Source organism: Phocoena phocoena, chromosome X (assembly GCF_963924675.1).
Source record: "Phocoena phocoena chromosome X, mPhoPho1.1, whole genome shotgun sequence".
Lineage (NCBI taxonomy): Eukaryota > Metazoa > Chordata > Mammalia > Artiodactyla > Phocoenidae > Phocoena > Phocoena phocoena.
Window position 1 is genome coordinate 78912446 of NC_089240.1, and position 12044 is coordinate 78924489.

Genomic DNA, 12044 nt, shown 5'->3' on the forward strand with positions numbered 1-12044 from the left:
ACCTAGGGATAAGACAGGAATAGAGGCGCAGACCTACTGGAGAACGGACTTGAGGATATGGGGAGGGGGAAGGGTGAGTTTTGACAGGGTGAGAGAGAGTCATGGACATATACACACTAACAAACGTAGTAAGGTAGGTAGCTAGGGGGAAGCAGCCGCAAGGCACAGGGATATTAGCTCGGGGATTTGGGACAGCCTGGAGGGGTGGGTTGGGGAGAGTGGGAGGGAGGGAGACACAAGAGGGAAGACACATGGGAGCATATGTATATGTATAGCTGATTCACTTTGTTATAAAGCAGAAACGAACACACCATTGTAAAGCAATTATACTCCAATAAAGATGTTAAAAAAAAACAACGGGAACTACGAACGTGCAGCATGCAAAAAGGAGACCCCAAACACAGTAAGATAAGCAAAATGAGAAGACAGAAAAACACACAGCAGATGAAGGAGCATGATAAAAACCCACCAGACCTAACAAATGAAGAGGAAATAGGCAGTCTACCTGAAAAAGAATTCAGAATAATGATAGTAAGGATGATCCGAAATCTTGGAAGTAGAATGGACAAAATGCAAGAAACAGTTAACAAGGACCTAGAAGAAATAAAGATGAAACAAGCAACGATGAACAATGCAATAAATGAAATTAAAAGTACTCTAGATAGGATCAATAGCAGAATAACTGAGGCAGAAGAACGGATAAGTGACCTGGAAGATAAAGTATTGGAAATAACTACTGCAGAGCAGAATAAAGAAAAAAAAATGAAAAGAACTGAGGACAGTCTCAGAGACCTCTGGGACAACATTAAACACACCAACATTCGAATTATAGGGGTTCCAAAAGAAGAAGAGAAAAAGAAAGGGACAGAGAAAATATTTGAAGAGATTATAGTTGAAAACTTCCCTAATATGGGAAAGGAAATAGTTAATCAAGTCCAGGAAGCACAGAGAGTCCCATACAGGATAAATACAAGGAGAAATACGCCAAGACACATATTAATCAAACTGTCAAAAATTAAATACAAAGAAAACATATTAAGAGCAGCAAGGGAAAAACAACAAATAACATATAAGGGAATCCCCATAAGGTTAACAGCTGATCTCTCAGCAGAAACCCTACAAGCCAGAAGGGAGTGGCAGGACATACTGAAAGTGATGAAGGAGAAAAACCTGCAACCAAGACTACTCTACCCAGCAAGGATCTCCTTCAGATTTGATGGAGAAATTAAAACCTTTACAGACCAGCAAAAGCTGAGAGAGTTCAGCACCACCAAACCAGCTTTACAACAAATGCTAAAGGAACTTCTCTAGACAAGAAACACAAGAGAAGGAAAAGACCTATAATAACGAACCCAAAACAATATAGAAAACGGGAATAGGAACATACATATCAATAATTACCTTAAATGTAAATGGACTAAATGCTCCCACCAAAAGACACAGATTGGCTGAATGGATACAAAAACAAGACCCTTATATACGCTGTCTACAAGAGACCCACTTCAGACCTAGAGACACATACAGACTGAAAGTAAGGGGATGGAAAAAGATATTCCATGCAAATGGAAACCAAAAGAAAGCTGGAGTAGCAGTTCTCATATCAGACAAAATAGACTTTAAAATAAGGACTATTAAAAGAGATAAAGAAGGACACTACATAATGATCAAGGGATCGACCAAGAAGATAAAACAATTGTAAATATTTATGCACCCAACATAGGAGCACCACAATATATAAGGCAAATACTAACAGGCATAAAAGGGGAGATCGACAGAAACACATTCATAGTAGGGGACTTTAACACCCCACTTTCACCCATGGACAGATCATCCAAAATGAAAATAAATAAGGAAACACAATCTTTAAATGATACATTAAACAAGATGGACTTAATTGATATTTATAGGACACTCCATCCAAAAACAACAGAATACACAGTTTTCTCAAGTGCTCATGGAACATTCTCCAGGATAGGTCATATCTTGGGTCACAAATCAAGCCTTGGTAAATTTAAGAAAACTGAAATTGTATCAAGTATCTTTTCTGACCACAAGGCCATGAGACTAGGTATCAATTACAGGAAAAGATCTGTAAAAAATACAAACAAATGGAGGTTAAACAATACACTACTTAATAATGAAGTGATTGCTGAAGAAATCAAAGAGGAAATAAAAAAATACCTAGAAACAAATGACAATGGAGACACAATGACCCAAAACCGATGGGATGCAGCAAAAGCAGTTCTAAGGGGGAAGTTTATAGCAATACAAGCCCACCTTAAGAAGCAGGAAACATCTCGAAGAAACAACCTAACCTTGCACCTCAAGCAATTAGAGAAAGAAGAACAAAAAAACCCCAAAGCTAGCAGAAGGAAAGAAATCATAAAAATCAGATCAGAAATAAATGAAAAAGAAATGAAGGAAACGATAGTAAAGATCAATAAAACTAAAAGCTGGTTCTTTGAGAAGATAAACGAAATAGATAAACCACTAGCCAGACTCATCAAGACAAAAAGGGAGAAGACTCAAACCAATAGAATTAGAAATGAAAAAGGAGAAGTAACAACTGACACTGCAAAAATAAAAAAAATCATGAGAGATTACTTCAAGCAACTCTATGCCAATAAAATGGACAATCTGGAAGAAATGGACAAATTCTTAGAAATGCACAACCTGCCAAGACTGAATCAGGAAGAAATAGAAAATATGAACAGACCAATCACAAGCACTGAAATTGAAACTGTGATTAAAAATCTTCCAACAAACAAAAGCCCAGGACCAGATGGCTTCACAGGCGAATTCTATCAAACGTTTAGAGAAGAGCTAACACCTATCCTTCTCGAACTCTTCCAAAATATAGCAGAGGGAGGAACACTCCCAAATTCATTCTACGAGGCCACCATCACCTTGATACCAAAACCAGACAAGGATGTCACAAAGAAAGAAAACTACAGGCCAATATCACTGATGAACATAGATGCAAAAATCCTCAACAAAATACTAGCAAACAGAATCCAACAGCACATTAAAAGGATCATACACCACGATCAAGTGGGGTTTATTCCAGGAATGCAAGGATTCTTCAATATACGCAAATCTATCAATGTGATAAACCATATTAACAAATTGAAGGAGAAAAACCATATGATCATCTCAATAGATGCACAGAAAGCTTTCGACAAAATTCAACACCCATTTATGATAAAAACCCTCCAGAAAGTAGGCATAGAGGGAACTTTCCTCAACATAATAAAGGCCATATATGACAAGCCCACAGCAAACATCATCCTCAATGGTGAAAAACTGAAAGCATTTCCACTAAGATCAGGAACAAGACAAGGTTGCCCACTCTCACCACTCTTATTCAACATAGTTTTGGAAGTTTTAGCCACAGCAATCAGAGAAGAAAAGGAAATAAAAGGAATCCAAATCGGAAAAGAAGAAGTAAAGCTGTCACTGTTTGCAGATGACATGATACTATACATAGAGAATCCTAAAGATGCTACCAGAAAACTACTAGAGCTAAACAATGAATTTGGTAAAGTAGCAGGATACAAAATTAATGCACAGAAATCTCTGGCATTCCTATATACTAATGATGAAAAATCTGAAAGTGAAATCAAGAAAACACTCCCATTTACCATTGCAACAAAAAGAATAAAATATCTAGGAATAAACCTACCTAAGGAGACGAAAGACCTGTATGCAGAGAATTATAAGACACTGATGAAAGAAATTAAAGATGATACAAATAGATGGAGAGATATACCATGTTCTTGGATGGGAAGAATCAACATTGTGAAAATGACTCTACTACCCAAAGCAATCTACAGATTCAATGCAATCCCTATCAAACTACCACTGGCATTTTTCACAGAACTAGAACAAAAAATTTCGCAATTTGTATGGAAACACAAATGACCCCGAATAGCCAAAGCAATCTTGAGAACGAAAAAAGGAGCTGGAGGACTCAGGCTCCCGGACTTCAGAGTATACTACAAAGCTACAGTAATCAAGACAGTATGGTACTGGCACAAAAACAGAAAGATAGATCAGTGGAACAGGATAGAAAGCCCAGAGATAAACCCACGCACATATGGACACCTTATCTTTGATAAAGGAGGCAGGAATGTGCAGTGGAGAAAGGACAGCCTCTTCAATAAGTGGTGCTGGGAAAACTGGACAGGTACATGTAAAAGTATGAGATTAGACCACTCCCTAACACCATACACAAAAATAAGCTCAAAATGGATTAAAGACCTAAATGTAAGGCCAGAAACTATCAAACTCTTAGAGGAAAACATAGGCAGAACACTGTATGACATAAATCACAGCAAGATCCTTTCTGACCCACCTCCTAGAGTAATGGAAATAAAAACAAAAAAAAACAAATGGGACCTAATGAAACTTCAAAGCTTTTGCACAGCAAAGGAAACCATAACCAAGACCAAAAGACAACCCTCAGAATGGGAGAATACATTTGCAAATGAAGCAACTGACAAAGGATTAATCTCCAATATTTAAAAGCAGCTCATGCAGCTCAATACCAAAAAAACAAACAACCCAATCCAAAAATGGGCAGAAGACCTAAATAGACATTTCTCCAAAGAAGATATACAGAATGCCAACAAACACGTGAAAGAATGCTCAACATCATTAATCATTAGAGAAATGCAAATCATTACTACAATGAGATATCATCTCACACCAGTCAGAATGGCCATCATCCAAAAATCTAGAAACAATAAATGCTGGAGAGGGTGTGGAGAAAAGGGGACACTCTTGCACTGCTGGTGGGTATGTGAATTGGTTCAGCCACTATGGAGAACAGTATGGAGGTTCCTTAAAAAACTACAAATAGAATTACCATATGACCCAGCAATCCCAGTACTGGGCATATACCCTGAGAAAACCAGAATTCAAAAAGAGTCATGTACCAAAATGTTCATTGCAGCTCTATTTACAATAGCCCGGAGATGGAAACCACCTAAGCGCCCATCATCGGATGAATGGATTAAGAAGATGTGGCACATATACACAATGGAATATTACTCAGCCTTAAAAAGAAATGAAATTGAGCTATTTGTAATGAGATGGATAGACCTAGAGTCTGTCATACAGAGTGAAGTAAGTCAGAAAGAAAAAGACAAATACCATATGCTAACACATATATATGGAATTTAAGGGAAAAAAATGTCATGAAGAACCTAGGGGTAAGACAGGAATAAAGACGCAGACCTACTGGAGAACGGACTTGAGGATATGGGGAGGGGGAAGGGTGAGTTTTGACAGGGCGAGAGAGAGTCATGGACATATACACACTAACAAACGTAGTAAGGTAGATAGCTAGGGGGAAGCAGCCGCAAGGCACAGGGATATTAGCTTGGTGCTTTGTGACAGCCTGGAGGGGTTGGATGGGGAGAGTGGGAGGGGGAGAGACGCAACAGGGAAGACATATGGGAACATATGTATAACTGATTCACTTTGTTATAAAGCAGAAACTAACACACCATTGTAAAGCAATTATACCCCAATAAAGATGTTTTAAAAAATTAAAAAAAATATTAAAAAAAAATAAATAATTCATTATGAATGCAATTTAGAAGCATTCACGATTTCAAGCATGAGGGTTGTTTGTTGACGTGTTTTAGAAACGTAAGAACAGTAGCATTGTATTTGAATTGATATGAGGGAGAAATTAGAGACAGAGTGGGCAATGAGGTTATTGATATAGTTTATCAGCACTCCACACTGAACATATGTGGATTGGGTCACTGGGCATGATAAAAGGTCTACCTTGGGTCAGAGAGGCAAGGCTATCTTGCAGTGATGAGTTTCATAGTCAAACTGACAAGATTCTGGAAAGGGAAGTGAAATTAGAATATGGATTAAAGAGCCTAATGAAGATGAGGGAAAAGCTAGATCTTTATGGGAATACAGTATCTATCTCCTACTTCGAGCAGACTAACTACTGACTTCTCGGCATCAAGATTAATTTTAGATTCTTCCCACCAGAGCAGAAGAGGCTTCTGATATTTATAGGATAACCACCTTATTTCTTATTAAAATTGAGACACTTTTCGAGTGAAGGAGTACTGTTGATAATTAAATAAAGGAAACAGGTAAAAATCAAGACTTATCCCGGGAAAACCAGAACTTATGTTCACCTTGCTGTTTGACCACATTTAGCTCAAAACCTGAGCAAAATGAAACTTGAGGTGTTAAAATCTCTTACGTTTATTTTGGGGGAAGTTGGGACAGTTTCTTGGGAAAACAAATAAATCTTCATTCCATTCATTTATAAAATACATTTTATATTTTATAAATATAAAAGGGAGGGATAAATCAGGAGATTGGGATTGATATATACACACTACTATATATAAAATAGATTACTAATAAGTACCTACTGTATAGCACAGGAAACTCTACTCAATATTCTGTAATGACCTATATGGGAATAGAATCTTAAAAAGAATGGATATATGTATAACTGATTCACTTTGTTGTACAGCAGAAACTAACACAACATTGTAAGTCAACTATACTCCAATAAAAATTAATTAAAAAAGAAAATAAAATACATTTTTATAAATATATTTTTTAAATTTATAAATACATAAAAGACTAGACTACTACACATCTAGCAAATAAAATGGAGTGAAATATATTGCTTTGGAGATGTGAGCTCTAGTTCTAACTCCAAGTTACTGTGTGTGACCCTGGAAAAATCAGATCAGGTAATACCACCAAGTCTCTAAAGCTTTCTTATATCATGTGTAAGAGTAGAAATAATATAGCCTTCCTGCCTTTATAGAGCTTTTTATGGATCAAATAATAGAATTAAAAATAGTTTTGAGACTGTCTGAGTGACTTCAGCATCATGGTGGCATAAAACATTCCTATTTTTTGTCCCCCCTTTTCAACAAATAATTAAGCATTCATCCACTAACAAAAGCACCTTTATGGGAGCTATGGGATCCAACACCATAGGCCAAGGGGCCCAGGAGTAATCTCATCTACCTGTGAGTCCAGTAATAGGTAGGCAGATCTCATTATGGGGCCAAGCCAAGCAATGAACCTACTCCATTCTTGCCATGGCTGGAAAAAAACCTGAAGAGTGCCGAGTTGAGCAGGTACCAAAGAAATGGTATGCAGAAATAAGTCTTGTTGTGGGGTGATTTTAAAGTTTGGATGCAACAGAGATGACTATAAGAAGAACATTACAGGCTTCCCTGGGGGCGCAGTGGTTGAGAGTCCACCTGCCGATGCAGGGGACGCGGGTTCGTGCCCCGGTCTGGGAAGATTCCACATGCCGCGGAGCGGCTGAGCCCATGAGCCATGGCTGCTGAGCCTGCGCATCCGGAGCCTGTGCTCCGCAATGGGAGAGGCCATGACAGTGAGAGGCCCGCGTACCGCAAAAAACAAACAAACAAAAAAAGAAGAACATTACCAGTACCATCCCCACCCAACCAAGACGAAACTGCATGGATCTGAACTATCAGGTGGCATCTATCTTTCCCGCTGAGGAAAAGGAGAGCAGTGAGTGAGTATCTGGCTACCTCAGTGATCTGGAACACAGCTGGAGGAAACCCATTTCTTTCCAGCACCACCCAGAGTACTAAGGTGGGACCTCTATGACTGGGCAGAGGCCGGAGATCATGAAAGAGGTGAATAAGAATATCAAAGGGCATTGAAGGGACACAGTTCCTGATACCTGCTCAGCAGGAAGTCTAATCATGACCCTCTGGTAATACTACACATAGGGGTTTGCCTTCCAGGTCCCTGGGCACCCCCAGAGTCCCAAGCTCTAAACCCACACCTCTCCCCAATCTGTGGTTGGCTCTTTGTGCACACTCCCAATTGTGGCAGTAAGAGCAAGAACAAGTAGATAGGAAGTACACAGGCCAGGGTGTGTGGGCAAGTGAGAAACCACAAACTTGACCTATAGAGCCACCTCAGGAAAACAAAAGAGAGGTTTCCAGTAGCCACGATGGTGAGCTGTAAGAACGAGAGAAGACATAAAAGCTTAAGAATTCTGCCATTGGCCTGGGAAGTTGTCCACCCAACTGCTGAGGTGCCCACAACTCTGGCCTGCTGTCCTTACTCGCAGAGGTGGAGACCACAAACATTATAACACTGGACATGGCAGAGGAACCTGTGCAATTCCCTTTCCCCCTACAGGGGTAGAGCTTGTGACAGGGATCTCAGATGCAGAAGAAGAGCCCACCACCCCTGTGCACCAGGTGGTGATGCTAGAGACACTGGCAGAAACAAGGCATCACTGATCCCAGTGGCACATGTAGCTATAACGAGGGCACAGGGTCACACATTTGACAGAGGAAATGGAAGAGTGGAAAGTACAAATTCTCAAATATAACTAGAGACAGACCAGGTTAAAAAGAAACCAAAAACTTGTGCTCTAGCACCACCTACTGAAAAACAAAAGAAAGACCTATAATTTCTAGTCTGTTGAATCATTAGAATCAAACAAAAAGGTGTTTGCTACTTCAAATGCACCAGCAAAGGAACAAGTAATCAAGAACCATGAAGAACCACAGTAACACTGTACCACAAAAAGAAAATGACAATTCTCCAGAAACCAAATTTAAAGTTATGGAATATTGCTATTTAACTGATAGAGAATTCAAAATAGCTGTCATGAAGAAACTCAATGAGCTAAAAGAAAACTCAAAAAGGCAGTTCAATGAGCTCGGGAATAAAATTAGTGAACAGAAGGAATAATTTACCAAAGAGATTGAAACTCCAAAAGACCACCAAATAGAAATTCTTACGTATTGGAAGTCATAGCACAGCTATCAGACAGGAAAAAAAGGCATCCAAATTAAAAAGGAAGAAGTAAAACTGTCAGTTTGCAGATGATATGATACTATGTATAGAAAATCCTGAATACACCACCAAAAAACTGTTAAAACTCATCAATGAATTCTGTAAAGTTGCAAGATACAAAATTAATATACAGAAATCTGTTGCTTCTATACAGTAAAAATGAACTATCAGAGAGAGAAATTAAGAAAACAATCTCATTTACAATTGTATGAAAAATAATAAAATACCTAGGAATAAATTTAACCAAAGGAGGTTAAAGACTTCTACTAAGAAAGCTATAAGACACTGATGAAAGAAATTGAAGATGACATAAACAAATTGAAAAATAAACTGTGCTCATAGATTGGAAGAATTAATATTGTTAAAGTTACTATACTATCCAAGGCAATCTGCAGATTCAATGCAATTTCTATCAAAATACCAATGGCATATCTCACAAAACTAGAACAGGTACTTCTAAAGTTTATATGGAAAAAAAAAAAACAAAAGATCTTGAATAGCCAAACAATCTTGAGAAAGAAAAACAAAGCTGAAGTTATCATGTTCCCTGATTTCAAACTATACTACAAAGCTACAGTAATCAAAACAGTATGGTCTTGACACAAAAGCAGATATAGAGAACAATGGAATAGCATAGAGAGCCCAGGAATGAACCCACAATTTTATGGTTAATTAATCTATGACTTAATTCAAACTGGATTAAAGACTTAACTGTAAGACTTGAAACTAAAACTCCTAAAAGAGAAAATAGGCAGTACACTCTTTGACATGGCTTTAGCAATAGCTTTTTGGGTATGCTTTCTCAGGTGAGGGAAATAAAAGCAAAATAGACAAATGGGACTACATCAAACTAAAAAGCTTTTGTACAGCAAAGGAAACTACCAACAAAAATGAAAGGGCAACCTACTGAATGGGAGAAGATATTTGCAAACCATATATCTAATGAGGAGTTAATAGCCAAAATATACAAAGATCTCATACAACTCAGTATCACACACAAACACACACAAAAACCCAATTAAAAATGGGCAGAGTGCCTGAATAAACATTTTTCCAAAGAAGACATATAGGTAGCCAACAAGTCCATGTAAAGATGTTTAACATCACTAATCATCAAGGAAATGCAAATCAAAACCACAATAAGCTATTATCTCACACCTGGCAGAATGGCTAATATCAAAAAGACAACAAATAACAAGTGTTGGTGAGGATGTGGAGAAAAGGGAACCCTAGTTCACTGTTGTTAGGGAGGTAAATTGGTAGAGCCACTAAGGAAAACTATATGGAGTTTCCTCAAAAATTAAAAGTATAACTACTATATAATCCAGTAATTCTTTTTTATACAATATACATGTTTTTATTTCAGTCATATTCCAAAAGTTATTACTGTTTTTACTATTGTTGTTATTTTTCATGGTTTTATTTTGTTAATTCTATTGTCACTTTTAATTTTATTCCATTATTTCATATTATAAATTATAATTGGCATTAATAACAGTAATACAACAACAGAAAACATTTTCTCTTTGTAGAATCCACTCAATTGTTTATTAAAATATGTAGCATTTAAACATTTTTTGAAAGACGAGATAATGTCTCTATACAAAATAGTATGTATTAGTTATTCTATAAAGGTTAAAAATTGAATTGAGTGATGGAAGTGATTTTTTGGTGAAAAATTCAATAAACATCATATGATCCAGTAATTCTACTTCTGAGTATTTTTCCAAAGAAAACAAAAATACAAATTCAAAAATATATATGCAGATTTTTTGATGATGGCCATTCTGACCAGTGTGAGATGATATCTCATTGTAGTTTTGATTTGCATTTCTCTAATGATTAGTGATGTTGAGCATTCTTTCATGTGTTTGTTGGCAGTCTATATATCTTCTTTGAAGAAATGTCTATTTAGGTCTTCTGCCCATTTTTGGATTGGGTTGTTTGTTTTTCTGATATTGAGCTGCATGAGTTGCTTGTATATTTTGGAGATTAATCCCTTGTCATTTGCTGGAGAGGGTGTGGAGAAAAGGGAACCCTCTTGCACTGTTGGTGGGAATGTAAATCGATAAATCCACTATGGAGAACAGTATGGAGGTTCCTTTAAAAACTAAAAATAGAACTACCATACGACCCAGCAATCCCACTACTGGGCATATACCCTGAGAAAACCATAATTCAAAAAGAGTCATGTACCACAATGTTCATTGCAGCTCTGTTTACAATAGCCAGGACATAGAAGCAACCTAAGTGTCCATCAACAGATGAATGGATAAAGAAGATGTCGCACATATATACAATGGAATATTACTCAGCCATGAAAAAGAATGAGACTGAGTTATTTGTAGTGAGGTGGATGGGCCTAGAGACTGTCATACAGAGTGTAGTAAGTCAGAAAGAGAAAAACAAATAACGTATGCTAACACATATATATGGAATCTAAAAAAAAGAAAAGAAAAGAAAAAATAAATGGTCAGAAGAACCTGGGGCAAGACAGGAATAAAGATGCAGACCTACTAGAGAATGGACTTGGGGATACGGGGAGGGTGAAGGGTAAGCTGGGACAAAGTGAGAGAGTGGCATGTACATATATACACTACCAAACGTAAAATAGATAGCTAGTGGGAAGCAGCTGCATAGAACAGGGAGATCAGCTCAGTGCTTTGTGACCACCTAGAGGGGTGGGATAGGGAGAGTGGCAAGGAGGGAGATGCAAGAGGGAAGAGATATGGGGACATATGTATATGTATAATTGATTCATTTTGTTATAAAGCAGAAACTAACACACCATTGTAAATCAATTATACTCCAATAAAGATGTTAACAACAAGCAAACAAAACAAAAATATATATGCACTCCTATGTTCATTGCAGAATTATTTACAATATATAAATGGATAAAGATATGGTGTATATATATATATATATGATAGAATATTATATATATGAAAGAATATTATAAATATATGATAGAATATTACTCAGTGATAAAAATGAATGAAATCTTGCCATTTGTGACAACATGGATGGACTTTGAGAGTATTATACTGGATGGACTTTAAGAGTATTATACTAAGTGAAATAAGTCAGACAGAGAAAAAAATATGATATGATTTCACTTACATGTGGAATCTAAAACACAAAACAAAGGAACAAATATAACAAAACAGAACAGACTCATAGATATAGAGAAC